Below are 15,950 nucleotides of genomic sequence, written 5' to 3'. Positions count from 1 at the left end.
ATAGGAATACAAAGTAGAAACTGGATCCAATTGGCTAAGGATAGAAGTCAGTGGAGAGCTTTTGTGAACGCGGCATTGAACCTCCGGGTTCCATAGGCCATAGAGTTAATTAGTTAGTTTAGTTATTATCCACCAGTTTTCGCAAATGATTGAAGATATTCAGAACAGACTTGGCGAATTCGCTCCTTCAATTCAGCAAGTGGTTTTGTGAAATAAACTTCCTCCTTTACCCATCCCCAGAAGAGGAAGTCACAGGGCATTAGGTAAGGACTCCTTACTCTCCATTCAAGGGTGCCATGACTCTCAACTATCGTTTTATTGTTGAATCAGTTTAATATAACATATAAGAGTTGAATCAGTTAAATATAACATAAGGAAGGTCAAATAGTGGTTTAGTAGAATATAAAAACACAATATTCACATCGTCACCTGCATCTTTATTTGAACATCAAATATATATATATTTCTTTATTTTTTACATTTTCCATTTATCACAAACATTGGATCTCCAAAAATAAACATTACGTTATATAGATAATGAAACCATTTTTCTCTTTTATGTATATACATATATAGATATATATTTCTCTACTAATATATGTTTATATATATTAAGCGTACATTGTTTTTCATAATTATACATATTTTAAATATTTATTTATATATATATTCAACACCATTTAACAAGGAAAAATACTTCGTTATTCTTTCGAGTAAAGACAGTTTGAGGCACGAACAATTATGTAGAATTTGAGAAATATATCTTTTTTCATATTTTCGTTCGATTTTTTTGTAAAAAAAATCATACATGAAATTAAAGGCCTGAGAGTTAGAAAATGTCATCTCCACAAGCTTTAGAAAACGTAGTCTTGGGAAGGTTTGTGCTTTGTCGTATACACCACGTTTAAAAAATTAATGCGTTACAATTTTGGGGAAGTGTTTACTTATGTAAGCAATCTTATAGAAAGAAAGAAAGAAAGAAAGAAAGAAAGAAAGAAAGAAAGAAAGAAAGAAAGAAAAACTAGAACGTGAAGAGAAGTAAAAATTGGTTTTGTTTCAGAGCTATAAACCTTACGACATAAACAGCACAACCTTAGGGAAAGCCGTTTAAAACATTTTAAAAGGTCATGCTTGAATTAGCCAATCAGAGCTTATGAGTACTGCTCAAACACATGTAATATTGATAGAACAACGATCTTATAGAAGATTGATTGTTTTAAAGGTCATGCTTGAATTGGCTAATCAGAACTTTAAAATGCTGTGGAAATAACTTATCATATTGATATATCAACGACCTTAGAGGAAGTTTAAAATACTTTAAAGGTCAAACTTGAATTAGTCAATCAGAACTTCAGAATGTTGCGCAAACAGTTTTCATATTGATATAGTAAAGATCTCATAGAAGATTGATTGTTTTAAAGGTCATGCTTGAATTAGCTAATCAGAACTTTAAAATGCTGTGCAAAGGGTTTATCATATTGATATATCAACGACCTTAGAGGAAGTTTAGAATATTTTAAAAGGTCATACTTCAATTAATCAATCAGAACTTAAGAACTTGAGTGCTGCCCAAACAATTTTCATATTAATATAACAACGGTCTTATAGAAGATTGTTTGTTTTAAAGACCATACTTGAATTAGCTAATCAGAACTTTAAAACTCTGCGCAAAGGGTTTATCATATTAATATATCAACGACCTTAGATAAAGAGGTTTAAAATATTTTAAAGGTCAAATTTGAATTGTTGTTTCGAATCTTATATAAGATTGTGTGTTTTAAAGGTAAAACAGTTTCTCATATTAGTGTACTAACAATCTTATAGAAACTCGTTTAGAATGTTAAAGAAGATTGTTTGTTTCAAAGTCACACTTGAATTAGTTAACTATAACATAAGAATGCAGCTCAAAGAGTTCATATTGATATATCTTTGATAGATTGAAGATTCTCTAGTTTACTGGAAAATCATTTCTGTAGTGTTTTAAATTGAATACCATTGCTTAGTTGCGAGACACATAACTCAGAATAAAAGTCGATCTAAATATTCTTCACCAATGGCGTATACAAGGGGGGCTGGCTACTGATATTATGGAAAAGTATAAATTTACCATACTAAGGTATGAATAAAAAATCACCCGTACACTGAAAGGATATGAACTTGTTTGCTTGAAAACCTCCCTTTAATAAGGTTCTGTGTACGTCACTGTATTGTCATATAGATTTTTTTCTCGATTTTGGGTCATGTACCTACTTTCAAAGTAAAATGAACTTCGAAAGACCCATGTGAATGTATTTTGTCCAGATGCATTTGTTGTACAGATATGAGAATCATATCTGAACATCATAAATGCTATATAACTTACCCATATTGATCGAATTGTCCATTCTCTTAAAAGTAGAAATGGCTTAATCTAGCTCTCAGGCCATCAATTAAAAAACAAGCTCTTAGAGAGAACACCTTCAAGATATTGTTACACCAATGTATGTCTTCGAACATGTTTACATACATACATGTAGGTAAGTATCAGGCACGTAGCCAGCAACAAACTTCAGGGTGAGGAATTAAGTATTTAATTCTAGACGTCAGGTGCCTGGTTCATAAAACGTATGAGTTGGCAAGTATGATTTCATTATTTTTTACAACTTATCATATAACATACAGGGCATTGAAAAATTGTCACAATATTTTGGGAATAGATCTCTAACATCAAAATAAGAAAAAAAGTTCATATGAACCTGTGATCGGAAATGCATAGTTTCGTAGTTAGAGGGTACCGAAAACGTGAAAAAAAGGAACTTTAAAGATCTATAGTTCCACTACTATACGACCGATCGTAGTCGTGTTAAGACATCACTGAGGAACTAGTATATGAACTATCCAAATATCAATCTTTCAGAACTTCCGGTACTTGCACAATCATTCTTACAGAGGCTGTTTGGGAGTACTTAATCATTCTCCGCCTACCTCTCTAACAATTGGTGTGCAAGTATTGGAGGATTGAAGTAAGATTTGAAGCTTTCCTGGCGCCGTATATGATAAAGTTCTTCTCGGGCAATCAGCCAGGTGAAAACTGGTGGATAGGCCAACGTTTCAGTACCACAGCAAAGAAAAACGACACACAAACATCCAGATAACCCTCAGCCAATCAGTACCACGGAACATAGCCAACCAATCACAGCTCCAGTTTTCAGATTGAATCAGCCAATCAGGAACCAGCATTTTCAGCCAATCAGGAACCAGCATTTTTGCCAGCCCAGAGTATATATGACTTATATCCGCTGATCTCTACATAATTGCCCTGATGATGAGAACGATGACAGCTCTCGAAACGTTGGCCTATCCACCAGTTTTCACCTGGCTGATTGCCCGAGAAGAACTTTATCATTTTGGAGGATTCTTAAACATGAACATTTTGGATAGTTCACATACTAGTTCCTTAATGATCTCTTGACCCGACTACGATTGATCCGATAGTAATGGAGCTACGAACTTTCAAAGTTCACTTATTTCACGTTTTCGGAACTCCAAAACTGTCCACTTTTGAGCGCAGGTTCATATGAACTTTTTTCTTATTTTGATGTGAGTAATCTGTTCCTAAAATATTTTGACACATTTTTTTAACGCCCTGTGTATACACTTACATTCACATGATTTGTTATATATATATATTACAAATTGTGCACTAGTATCACAACGCTTGTACCTTTTATGAATCAGGCCCAAGTACTACAGAAAATTTGAACTAACTTGACTTCCTAATCTACCTGACTGCGAGCCTGATAGATATTAGTATACATACTTTTTATAGAGTTCGAATATTAGCTGCATGTAAGATCTGAAAAATATAGAGCTATATATATATTCATGTAAAGAGAAATGAGATGAAAGTGTATATCTTTTTTTGTCTTGCATTTATGATAGAAAACACTCATTCCCGCACACGCCCACACTTTCAAGCGCAATATTTTAATAAATACATACATACATACATATTTGTATAGGAATTAAGAATAATTCAGTCAGTATTGATGAAATGTTAGAATGTTGTTTTATTTTTCAGTTATGGTACTTTGGAAATATGTAGCAGGAAGCAGTAAGTTTTTAATTTAAAGGTATATATATATAGATATAGCGCTATTCTTCAGGTCAAAATAAAGCAAAAATCCTATATAATGTTATAATCTCCGGGCTTCCTTCAGCCGCTATATGGGGAATCAAAAATTTCACTTTCACTACGCGGCAACGTTGTAGATTAATTTGGAACCATTAACGTTGATCTACGAATCTATCAGGCAGTTACATCGATTGATACACTAATAAGTGGTGCTAGTGCCAACACCTATCGACTTTAACCGCCATCTGGAAAGAATCAATGTAGTAATTGATGGATTGGTAGATCTTATCTATGATTTCTTCATCTGTGACGTTGTCACATTGTGCAATTCGCGTCTCCAACCATGGACCCAAAAGTTATACAATTATTTACATTTTTCGCCTTATTTTGACTTGTAGAATAGTGCTTTGTACTCTGTAAGCGCCATTTTTAGAACACCCGATATATATACTTCTTATTAATCGCTGGATTCACCAACAATCATTAAAATTAACTATCAAATAATGTTTAAATTTCAATGTCCTATAGTTCAGCTGCAACTGTTTACAATGACTATTAGTTTATGACGGTGGTAGTTTCTTAAGAGAAGTCGCATTAGTGAAACTTTAATTTTGTATCTACAAGTAAGGGAAAAAAATTCATACAGGCTTGGAAAACTGAATATAAGAATTATACATTAGGTAAGCTTTCTTCTCTAAACTTTTTGCAATGACAAAATTTAAATGTTTACCAATGCGGTTTCCTCCCAAAAGCCGCCACTGGTTTGGAACCAAATAATAACTGGGAGGAGTGCATTACTTTGCTGCAAAACTTGCTCCACAGTGTATAATTATACTCAAGAATCTTTCCAGCACATTCCTTTGAATTCTGTTCAACATTCGAGGATTTAGCCTACTTTTCGATTCTGAATTTTCGAAGCTTACAGCTCAGATTTCAAAACCTATAAGATTCAGGCTAGACTATCGTGGTGGCCATTTCATAGGACTTCTCCCAATCTAATGTCTGGAAAACGCCATCAGTGAACAATATCATTATGGGTTCCATGGTCGATATACTATTACTGAGCATACTTATAGGCTTACACTCGTTTCATTAACATTCGTTAAATATCCTTAATAATTACTTACTCTCTTCTCAAATAAATTATTTGTAAGTGGACTGCATAATCCAACATAAAGCATAACAGTCAAGAGCGAGCAGAAAAAAAAAACAACAAAAGAACAGTCACTTTTCGAACGTACTAAGGATTATTCTTTGCATCTAACGACATTTTCAGGCAAGAACAGAGCCATTTTATTCGAGGGAAAGTAAATATTTCCTGTCATATATTTGGCATCACTTGATACCATTATACGCAAAGATGTTAGTACCTATATTATAAAATTTTAAAATCTCATTCAGGTCATATGAATCAACCTATTATGATCAAGATTTTCTACTGATTATTAATAACAATAAGATTTAATAACAATAAAATGCAGTAAATAAACAACTTAACGATATGTTCATTTTAACAGTTGTTAAAGGATCTGTTTGAATAACAGTAGAACGTTTTGAAGATCCGACCAGTCTATAAATTATAAAACTTATTTTCGTTTATGACACTCAATTTTGATTTGAATAACTTTAAGATATGTGATTAGCGTAGAGGACACCTTATTTTCCATTTAATAGCAGAAAACGCATTTTTCTTCTAAATTATTTGATAGATTACCCAATACATATGATAAATCCAATGATACGTATTTGAAATATGTAATTGACAAGATATGTTGGATAATCATTATCGGACATTATTTATCCTGTTTAGTGTGCTACTATTGTTTATTCTGTTACTACTGTTTATCCTGTTTAGAGTGTTACTACTGCTTATTATGCTTAGTGTGTTACAGTTGTTTATTCTGTTTAGTATGTTAATGTTTTTTATTATGTTTAATGTGTTACTACTACCTGCAACAATTGATTTCCAATCCACCATTGAATCTCACTTGTAAAATATAGCTAATTTGCTGCTTTTTAAAAGATAGTTATTTTTGTTGATAAAAAATCAGGCAGCCAGCCTAAGTCACTAATCTTTTTGATCTTCCCTTATCGGGCCAAATACAACGACGCTATTGAACAAAATGTTAAAAGTCAGCATGAAGAAACAAATCTAATCCTGTTGGATATCTTTAAACATATACAAGCTCCCTAATTATTCTCTTTAGCAAAGCATATTTGATCTATTATCGGATAAGAATCCATGAAGACTGAATCAAAGACAATAGATTCCCACCTATTTTAATATTGCTTTTGCCTGTAACCTGATGTGGCAAGAAGGTCCAATAAACATAAGAAAAGCATACTTAATCTAAGAAGCCCATTTATGGGTTTATCTTTCGTATAGCCTTTTATATAAAGAATTAAGTCAGTAGTCGAAAATCTTTCCATATGGATTGCAGTTAATATTATTCGATTTAATTAGGTTTCTATTTCCTTACATTAACATTTGTTTTCAGTCTTACAGTGAATCGGTTCTATAGAACTTCACTGCCATGTTCATGAGCATTCCAAGAATAATATTTTTAGTATAGATATTTAAACATCATTGTTGAAGACAACAATTTTTTAAATATTGGTCCTCTTGAGAGAGTCTTGACGTGGGGGATGAGGATCACCGTAGACTTCAATGTGTTACTTCAGCGCAAATGGGCCACCACAACAGTCGCAGTCTGCAATACGACCATATTATATATTTATGTTCAAGATCTTTGGAATTCTCGGAACATGGACAGTGTGGATGCATATGTTGCATTCATGAAGCATCAGTTGTTTTCTTGCGTAGGTGACAATAATACTATCCGTTTTACTTTGTTTTCTAAAAGCGCGGGAAAGTCTACAAAAAACGCGGAATACTCTTTGACAAGAAGCGCCGGTCATGCATTCAGACCGACTCAGTTTTTCTGTATTGGAATATTAGTTTTTGATGAGAAAATGAATTTTGATTGAGATTACCTTTTTTCTTGTCATTAACAGCTTTTAGGTTATGTTATTTTTATAAAACCAACAATGATAATTTTCAATTTATGATGGAAAGTTCTATGGCATTATTAACAAACAAGGTTTACTTCGAAAATATATACTTTTGATTTTCTCCATATTCGAACAAACTATAAAAGTATTATTTCAAGTTGTTTTGATTGCTATTAGATTCAATACCTACAAAGCACCTCCGATTTTTGTCAAAGATTTGTGTTGTTTGGCTTTAATGATAAAATAGCCTACATGTAAAAAAAAAAAAAAAAAAAAAAAAAAGTAATTTTGTTGGTTACGTGCATTCGTATACATCACCTGACAAAAATCTAAAAGGCAGGAAATTAGCTTTATTTTCATCTGGAAAGTATACTTTTAGAGGATTTTAATAGGAAATGATTCATTTTTCAAAGACACATACAAGGATATTTACCGGAATTGGTAATATAATAATTGCTGATATGTTTTCAGCAGACTTGGAACACATTTAGGAAGCAACCGAAATCAACAGAGTTCAGTAAGGTTTCTGGAAGGACATATATAACTGAATCGTTCAAATGAAACATGCTCAATACTTAGATGGGTGATATTAGTTTTGTGGAAAGGCACGTATAAGTAGTTTGCCAAAGCAGATATACGACTGTAAGCGGGAAAACGTGGTACTTTCACTTTGTCTACTAATGATAATAAGGAAAATAAAACATTTAATTTCATGAAAGAAAAGCGGATGTGAGTTCTTAAACATAGCACGGGTTAACATCAGTAGCGCCATTTCAGATTTTGCCAGAGGGGGGGGGGAGGGGACAAGATTGCTCACCAACATAAGAGTTTTCCCCTTTTCATTAGTATTTTAGTATAACTTAGAAGATACTGTAAATATTTTCCTCATTAAGTAATTTTTCCCGGAGTTACTTCAACATTACCTTAATCTCAATAGCTCCTGAATAGAAATTGTAATTACTTCCTCTTTTTTTCGACATTTTCTACATTTTAAGTATTCTGTTTATAACTTTGGAACTATTTTTCAATCACTATTTTGTTCGAACGATCTATGAATATATTTGATTCATAGATATTCCCTCACATATTTTAGAAATGATTGCGCAATGTACGTGGAAAACACTTTTTATTTTCAAGTTAAACTCGAAACATGCCTTCCAGAGTTTGAAAAGCTATAAAATAAACATTTATAATCATATTATCAACAGCAACTTTCACCTACACGTTGCAATCGCGCAAGAAGAGTATCTTGTCTACATTTCCTATTTGCGTTCATGATAGTTATATATTGTGTTTGAAAATCAGCGTTCACTAGCTGGCCGACTTTTATTGACTCAGATCTGTTTATTCACACGATTTTTTCAGAGTTATTGTATCATAATATACAATATTCAGGCAACTTTTGTCTCTAATACTGAATATCACTGGAAATAACACATCAAGTCCATGCTTTCTTTGAACAATCCACATATTTCTTTGGGTTTTCGTTCTCTATTCTACTCGTTTCATTCAATGAATGTTATTGTTGTTTTCACAGCCATATTCCTTTTACCTCATATATATGTATATATAATAGAATTGAGAAGGTGAATTGTGAGAGGAACAATTCTGCGAAAGAAGATTTTGAAATATAATTGACAATAATTTGCATAATGATAGTAAGGGATGTTTTCTTGGGCAATACGAATTCAGAAGAAAAACATATAGTTCGGTTACAGTTGAAGTAGGAAGTTGAATTGGTGATTTATTTATATTTTTATTTAAAAGAACACAGTTTCCGTGATTTATTTAATTTTGTGTTCCACACATATGATTCGTAAGCCAACGAAGACGATTACCTCGTTGTTTTTATTCTTTTGTTCTTCATACTGTGGAAATTACTTTTCACTCACTTGTACATATTTTAAACTATTTTTCAGAAAGTGAAATAATGAGAAACCCATTTTGGATGTCAGGTGTAAAAATTTAGATTAGAAATTTGAAATTATTTATAATACTAAACAAATTCGTAAATGAATTAATTCTTTCTTCGAAATAATGCAACAGCAGTTTATTTTGTACGATTCGTTTCTTTGTTCTGGTACATTCCCTATGGTCATTTTAGATAATGTTGCCAACAACTTAGAAGGTATAGGTACATTATTTTCGGAAAAGCCGTGAGCATTCATACGTGCACCTCTGAATCCAGTCGCACAACATGACGTTTCTACAACAGCGCGAAAACAATTTTCTAGCAGCTCACACATACTGACCACAGCGCTTTCACTGTGCGCAACTCATCACTCCCCTCCCATGTTTCGGCTCGCTGACTAGCTTCTCGCCAAAAGTAATAGCTGTTCTGAAAATAATCTACCTATACGATTCATAATATTAAAACAAGCTGTGGCATCTTAAAGGTAGAATAGAAATGCTTAAATTGGACGACGGTGTAAATAAGGAGACAGAGATGTGTAGTACATAGTATGAATTTGTAAATGTTCAAAATTCTTATTCATATTTTATAATTTTTGCGTTGAAAATTCGCCTCGCTAGAACATGCAAATTCGATTAAAATATTTTAGTATTATTCAAATATGGACGGAAGTAATTTCGCTGTAAATTTAGTTCAGCAATCAACATAAAATATAAGAATATTTGTTTTCTAAGAATGTAGTTGTAAAAGTGAGAGACTTGCACATAGAAATAGTTATTTCGTTCGAAGATGCTTTGAACTTAGTGAAAAATATGCTTTAAACAATTATGGGTTCAATATAATATAAACGAACAATTTTCTACCTGCTATTTGTAAAAATCAAAATTATTCCTCACAAAATGATTGCTGGACACCATTTTAGCGCAGGTACAGAATAGTCCGTCAAAAAAAAGCTTATTTCGAATTCTAAGACTTCGGATTATTATTACTGCCACGGATGGTCAAATAATTGCGTACAAATTGATAACGTAGTGCAAACTGATGTGCTTTCTCACGTTCAGACGTACGCCATAAAAACGAATATGCATAAAATACAACCAGCTTGTGCTAGGTGTCCACTAAAAGTGAGAATTCTATCTAATCGACTCAGGGCAGGAGCATAAAACGGGAACTCGCGTGGGAGTGCGTCCATAGGGAACACGCACGTCAAAGTCGTAGGGGATGCGCATAAACGAGGACAGTGCAAAAATACTTGATATCGCATAAAATACCATAGGTTAGAGCACTTGTAATGATTTTACACTAGTAACTCTATACTTGTAAATATAAAATACAGGTTTTTTACATCATGCAGACATACTCCGAGGATGGAAATAAGCATGTTAGACAGTCGTCTTTGATATGCACTTACTCATTTTAACATTAGTATAGGGCTTGTAATAGTTACACTATAACATTACACTTGTAAACATAAATTACTGATTTCCTACATTGTGCAGAAATTCTCCCATAGTGGAAATTAATATTCTAGATAGTCCTCTTTTATATGCACTCACTAATTTTAACCATAAAATTACCATTTTTGTAACGGACTATTCCGCACTAGTACTGCATATTTTTTAAAAAATAATCACTTTGGTAAGATTTAATTTTTTGTATTCATTAAGAGGACAAAGAACTGGTATTTTATTTGGATATTTAGTAGCATACAGTTGTGTTATTGTTCTCGCGTATTTGTCACCCATGTATTAATTTCATGGCTAGTAAGAATAAGCTGTTATACATAATAATATGGTTTTAAATATGAATAAAACAAAGTATAAATGCTTTCATAACTTAAAGTATTGCTTTTTGTAAGATGTGAATAATTTTAAAGTTGCTTACGGTACGAGAGGAATTAGGAATTATTTTCTTGTTCAACAAATGCACCAATTATTAGACACGCGGAAACTTCCTTCCGATCACTGCAACAGACGCATGAAATAGTAGACATTTTGTGTGTTCCAAGTCTTGTGTGAAAAACTCAGCTTTTTCTAATTGGCAGGAAGACATTGGATGGTACAAGATCCGTTAAAAGAATCTGACATTTATATAATTATATATGTCTCATTTACGCTCATGTAATGAAAATAAAAGTGAAGACACTTTACATCAAGCTAAAGAACACTCTTTTGTTTCACTACATCTGATATACATGTAGAACAATTAAAGTACCTATCCTACCGAAGATGATATAAACAACATAGTTTATGATGATGTTATGAAAAGATGCTTTTCTTTTTACATGATGAATTTATAAAAAAGTGTTTTAGAGAGTAACTGAAACAATAATACGATATTAAAACTACTAACAAAATATCAAGAAGACAGCTCATCTCATTGAGAGAAAAGGATATGTTACATTTACATATGATAATGCTTAGATGATAGTAACAGGCAATATTTAGTATCAATTGACAGCTTAAAGAGTCGATCAATCTTAGAGAGCTGTCATGAACAAAAGATTTCTAATATGAAATTTAGTCATTTTCCATTATTAACTGTGAAACAAAAGGCATTCTGTTCAAATTGTTAATAAATCAAACGTTAATTTGTGCAGAACATTATATTCGAAGGATACTATGTACAAATAGTTCAAAGGATTTTCTGTACAAAATGTAAATAAATCAAACTTGTTCTACAATTTAAAAGGTATTTTTCAGAAAGTGATAAATCAAATAATAATATGTGGATAATTTTACAAAGAATCAAATTACATTTTCTACGAAAAAAGTTATTAAAAAATAAAGGCCATTTTGTGTCCAAAACTTTTGAACCAAAGGATATTATACGTAGAAATATGTATATAAAATTAGTTTGAACAACTTTTTAAATTGCAAGTTCAATCAAAAATCATTTGTAGATTTTTGGAGTAAACAATGTACAATAATGAATTAATTTTTATAATCATTCTATAGCTCCATTTTAAACCATACTTGATGAAATATTTTTTAACGTAGGTTTTGGTTTCAATAATAAAGTTCATCATTCTTATAAATTTTACATTTTATGTTGCTAAATGTAAGATATGCCAACTAGTTTTTAAATAAATATGAAAAATCACAAATATGTAGTTGTGCTATTTTGTAGAATAAAATCTACGTAATTTCTGTCAATAATTAGATGAATTTTATAGCATATTTTCTCATTTCATTTTAAAATTACCTGGAAGTGTTGCAGAATAATTTTATAAATTTACAGACTTAACGTCTAAACAACTTTTATCTTTTTTTAAAAGATTTTTTAAACATTAGTTCCTCATTCATTCACACATTAGTAAGATAATTGTGTTATCAAATATATTAGTGATGTTATTCTCAATTAATAAGTATTTTTTATAGATTCGAAAGATTTGAGTAGTAACCAAGTGAAATATTGACATTATGGAAAACGCATATTGGTTTGTCTTCATGGAAAATAGTGAAAGAGTTTTAATATAGAGCTCAAATAATTTCAAAAGATAAAGATACAAAAGGAATGCAAACTGACCAAAATCTCTGCATTAATTTTTTTCACTTTACTGTAGCCATATTCTAGAGATAAGAAAATGTCTTTGTATACTCCAAACTTTCCTAAAGATGTCAATTGCATCCAATAAAGCATATAATATCCTGTATATGGGACATTCATGAAATATACTAATGTTAGGGTTGCGGAGATATCACTTATATTTCTTCTTACAGATTTCCCATGAATATTCAAATAGTGACAGTCTTTACACTTCAACTTCTAATTGGAGCTCCCTTGTGCTTATTTGGTCAGTGTACCTGTCTTGCGGGAGATCCGACGGAAGCCCATGTGGTTCGGATCCCATGTTAAGCCGTGGGTTCACGTCTCATTTAGTCTCGGTGCTAAAAGAGACGTTAAACTTTAATTCAACAAACTAACCAATTAACTTCTAATTATACTATATTATAATTATTATTTGTGAGGGATTTGACGTAGAAAATTTTTGCTTCAGTATAAATACGTACATCTTTCAGATATTGACTATAGACACAATCTACTTGTCTGAGAGTCTCTTAGAACGTTACTGATTCAAATTCGTTTATTCGTTCAGTTACAATAACAGGTATGGAGTATGTATGTAATTTTGACAGTGACTACATTACACATCAGTATTGTTATTTCCAATGTGAACTATAAATAGAGTTTTGCAACCATTATGGTATTAAATAAATTATATTAGTGCGTGATGTTATTCTTTAATTCTTAATTGGCCTTGAAGCTTCATATTACCACTCAATAATTTCATATTTTCTATTATATAATTTAATTTTGCAATAGACATAACTAAATCCCGTTTACTGTATACATTTTTCTATCATGTAATACTATAAAAGCTTTGTAATACTGTTGTACAATACGCATGTTCGTATTTAAAATCAGAACAGTTTTTAGTATTATTCACGATTGTGAGAGATAAGATGGTATATGCTGAACGTGTTTATATCAATGTAAAGCGGATTATGAAGAAACACAATTCGTGCTTGTAACAGGAAAAACTGTATCAGAGAATGTATTCCCCTCTTGTAAATAACTTGTAAATTCTATTCGATCAAAGCGTTTCCAATTGGCATATTTGAAATGAATTATGAACACATTTTTATATGTTCTTATTCAGTAAGTTCAGTTAGCAGTCTTAATGTTTTTCAATTTTTTTAGTGGAATGTTTAAGAATTGTTCAAACACCGTAAAATGTCTATCAAAAGTTAATTATTGATTTATTTAAATATGTAAGATTGCTATTCGCGACAGTTTTAATATTGTTTTTCAACTAGAATTTAAAAATAAAAGATTTATGTTCTATACCACTACACTTCTAAGATTTCACTCCTTTGTCTGAATGATATTTTCCTTATTTCTTCAACTCTAAACATAGATACAGAAAACCTATATGGAATGTTTAATTTAAAATGTATCAGTATAGCTTATACATGTTTCCCGACTAATTAATAAAAACAAATGTTATCCGTGCATATTGTAAATTACATAATTTATCAATCTATCAGAGCAAATAAAGGCAAAATTTTGGGATTACACTTGAGCCACGAAACACTAAAACACTATCTTCTTGTTTACATTAAGTGTACATAAATACAGAATATTAGGCGCAAGATGCCGCAAAAAGTTTATTTATCACCGCTTGTAGTTCCAACAACCGAACTATGCTGTAGAAACTGACTGTATTCAGTCGAATAAATAAAAGTATGCAGGCGCTAATGACCATTGAAATCACAGAATAATTTGGTTAACATACAGAAAGGGGAACAAAACAACACGTTTTAGACATAGTTTCGTGCTCACTAAAAAGGAAAACTCCTACTCTTAAGTATTGAAATTTCTTATCATTTCACGCCATACATAAAGTTTTTATTCTTTTTTAAATGTTAAAACTTGATTTTCTGTCGTTGTGCGGACTAAACATGCTACATCTTAATGTTAGAAATGGCAAGTGCCACAGATTCATGTCACTTGTACATTTCTTTCTTTTTCTTCTTTCTTTTCTGTTTTTCTTTTCTTTGATAAAAAAATAACTCTAATTCTGGTGGCATGCGAGACGCAGAAGGGACGATCAAGATGGTGTCCGGCCTCTTTAAGTATTGGAGCGTTATACTCTTTAATTATTTCAATTTTAATTTAGAAAACAATTTTACTTTTAGACATAATTTAGTTTGTTGCAATCTTTCCATTAGTATATTACATAATTTTTATATGTCCGAAGCCTCTATCCCCTGTTAAATTTTACAAATTAGTGTAAAAACAAATATTTCTAGAATAGGTCGATTCGCCCATGTTGGAACGGAACATCTATTCATTTATAATTTTTAACAAATAATATTATTACCAAAACAGTGAAACAGTCGACTGGGCCTTAACGCTGCGACTTTTTTATATAAAATCCTCCATATGGGAGAAATGGTATATAATGTATATTCTTTCCTGCTCGACCCTAGCCATAGCAACAAAATACACGTTTCTGATTGGTTGCAGTTTGCGATTGACTAAATCTTCTTGTGTACGTATTGAGTATTATAGTAATAGAAGAAAATTGTCACATTGTGTCTTGATAAAAATACAAATATAATTATGTTTGGGTTACATTTCGTAAGAACATGAGGCATAATTTTTTCAAGCGCTACCCTTAAAAAATATGCATTTTGGTCACAAGGAAGCGGGTGAGGTTCGAAGTTGGACCACCCGAGTGTGACGTAGTCACGTGGTATTATCATGGGAGTAAATGTGGAATAAAACGTGCCTGCGGGGTTTCTAACCCCCTTCGCTCGCTCAATTACGTTTTGTAACCGAAATAAATAACTTTTTATGTATTATATATTACGTACAAGGGCAAATGAATATTTTTAAATCTTATTTTAATGATTAAAGTGTTATAAAAATTAATAAAACCCTTGCGGCGGATTTGAACCCACGCCAAACTCAAATATCATCAGTAGCCTGTTGCGCTAGCACGCTCGACTACGAGGACTGACAACAACAAGGGTTTGATTTCTGCTATATGTGTGCTACGTGGCAAGAAACGGATAACTTCAACCAATCAGAACTGCGTATTTAGCTCCTATGGCTAGGGTCGAGCGTGATTTAAAATATGCGAACAGAACAGAGGCAGGTATGGTGCGTAGCATAGTGCTTATAGAACTTGATGTCTCTTTATCTCTTTGCTTCCTGATGCAAACGATAGGAAATAATATAAGCGAATCAGAGAACGCCACATGTCAAGCAGGGGGGCGCCGCAAAATCAGATTACGAACTATGCCGAACACCGTTTGACGTCATGAGGTAAGCACAGCCAAGGAAGAAAATACTCGCGTCTGCTTACCCGGTGACGTCACACATCCAACGATTGGGCTGGCA

This window comes from Thermobia domestica, chromosome 3, assembly GCF_964235325.1.
Source record: "Thermobia domestica chromosome 3, izTheDome1.hap1.1, whole genome shotgun sequence".
NCBI lineage: Eukaryota > Metazoa > Arthropoda > Insecta > Zygentoma > Lepismatidae > Thermobia > Thermobia domestica.
Note: the sequence above shows the minus strand (reverse complement) of the source record.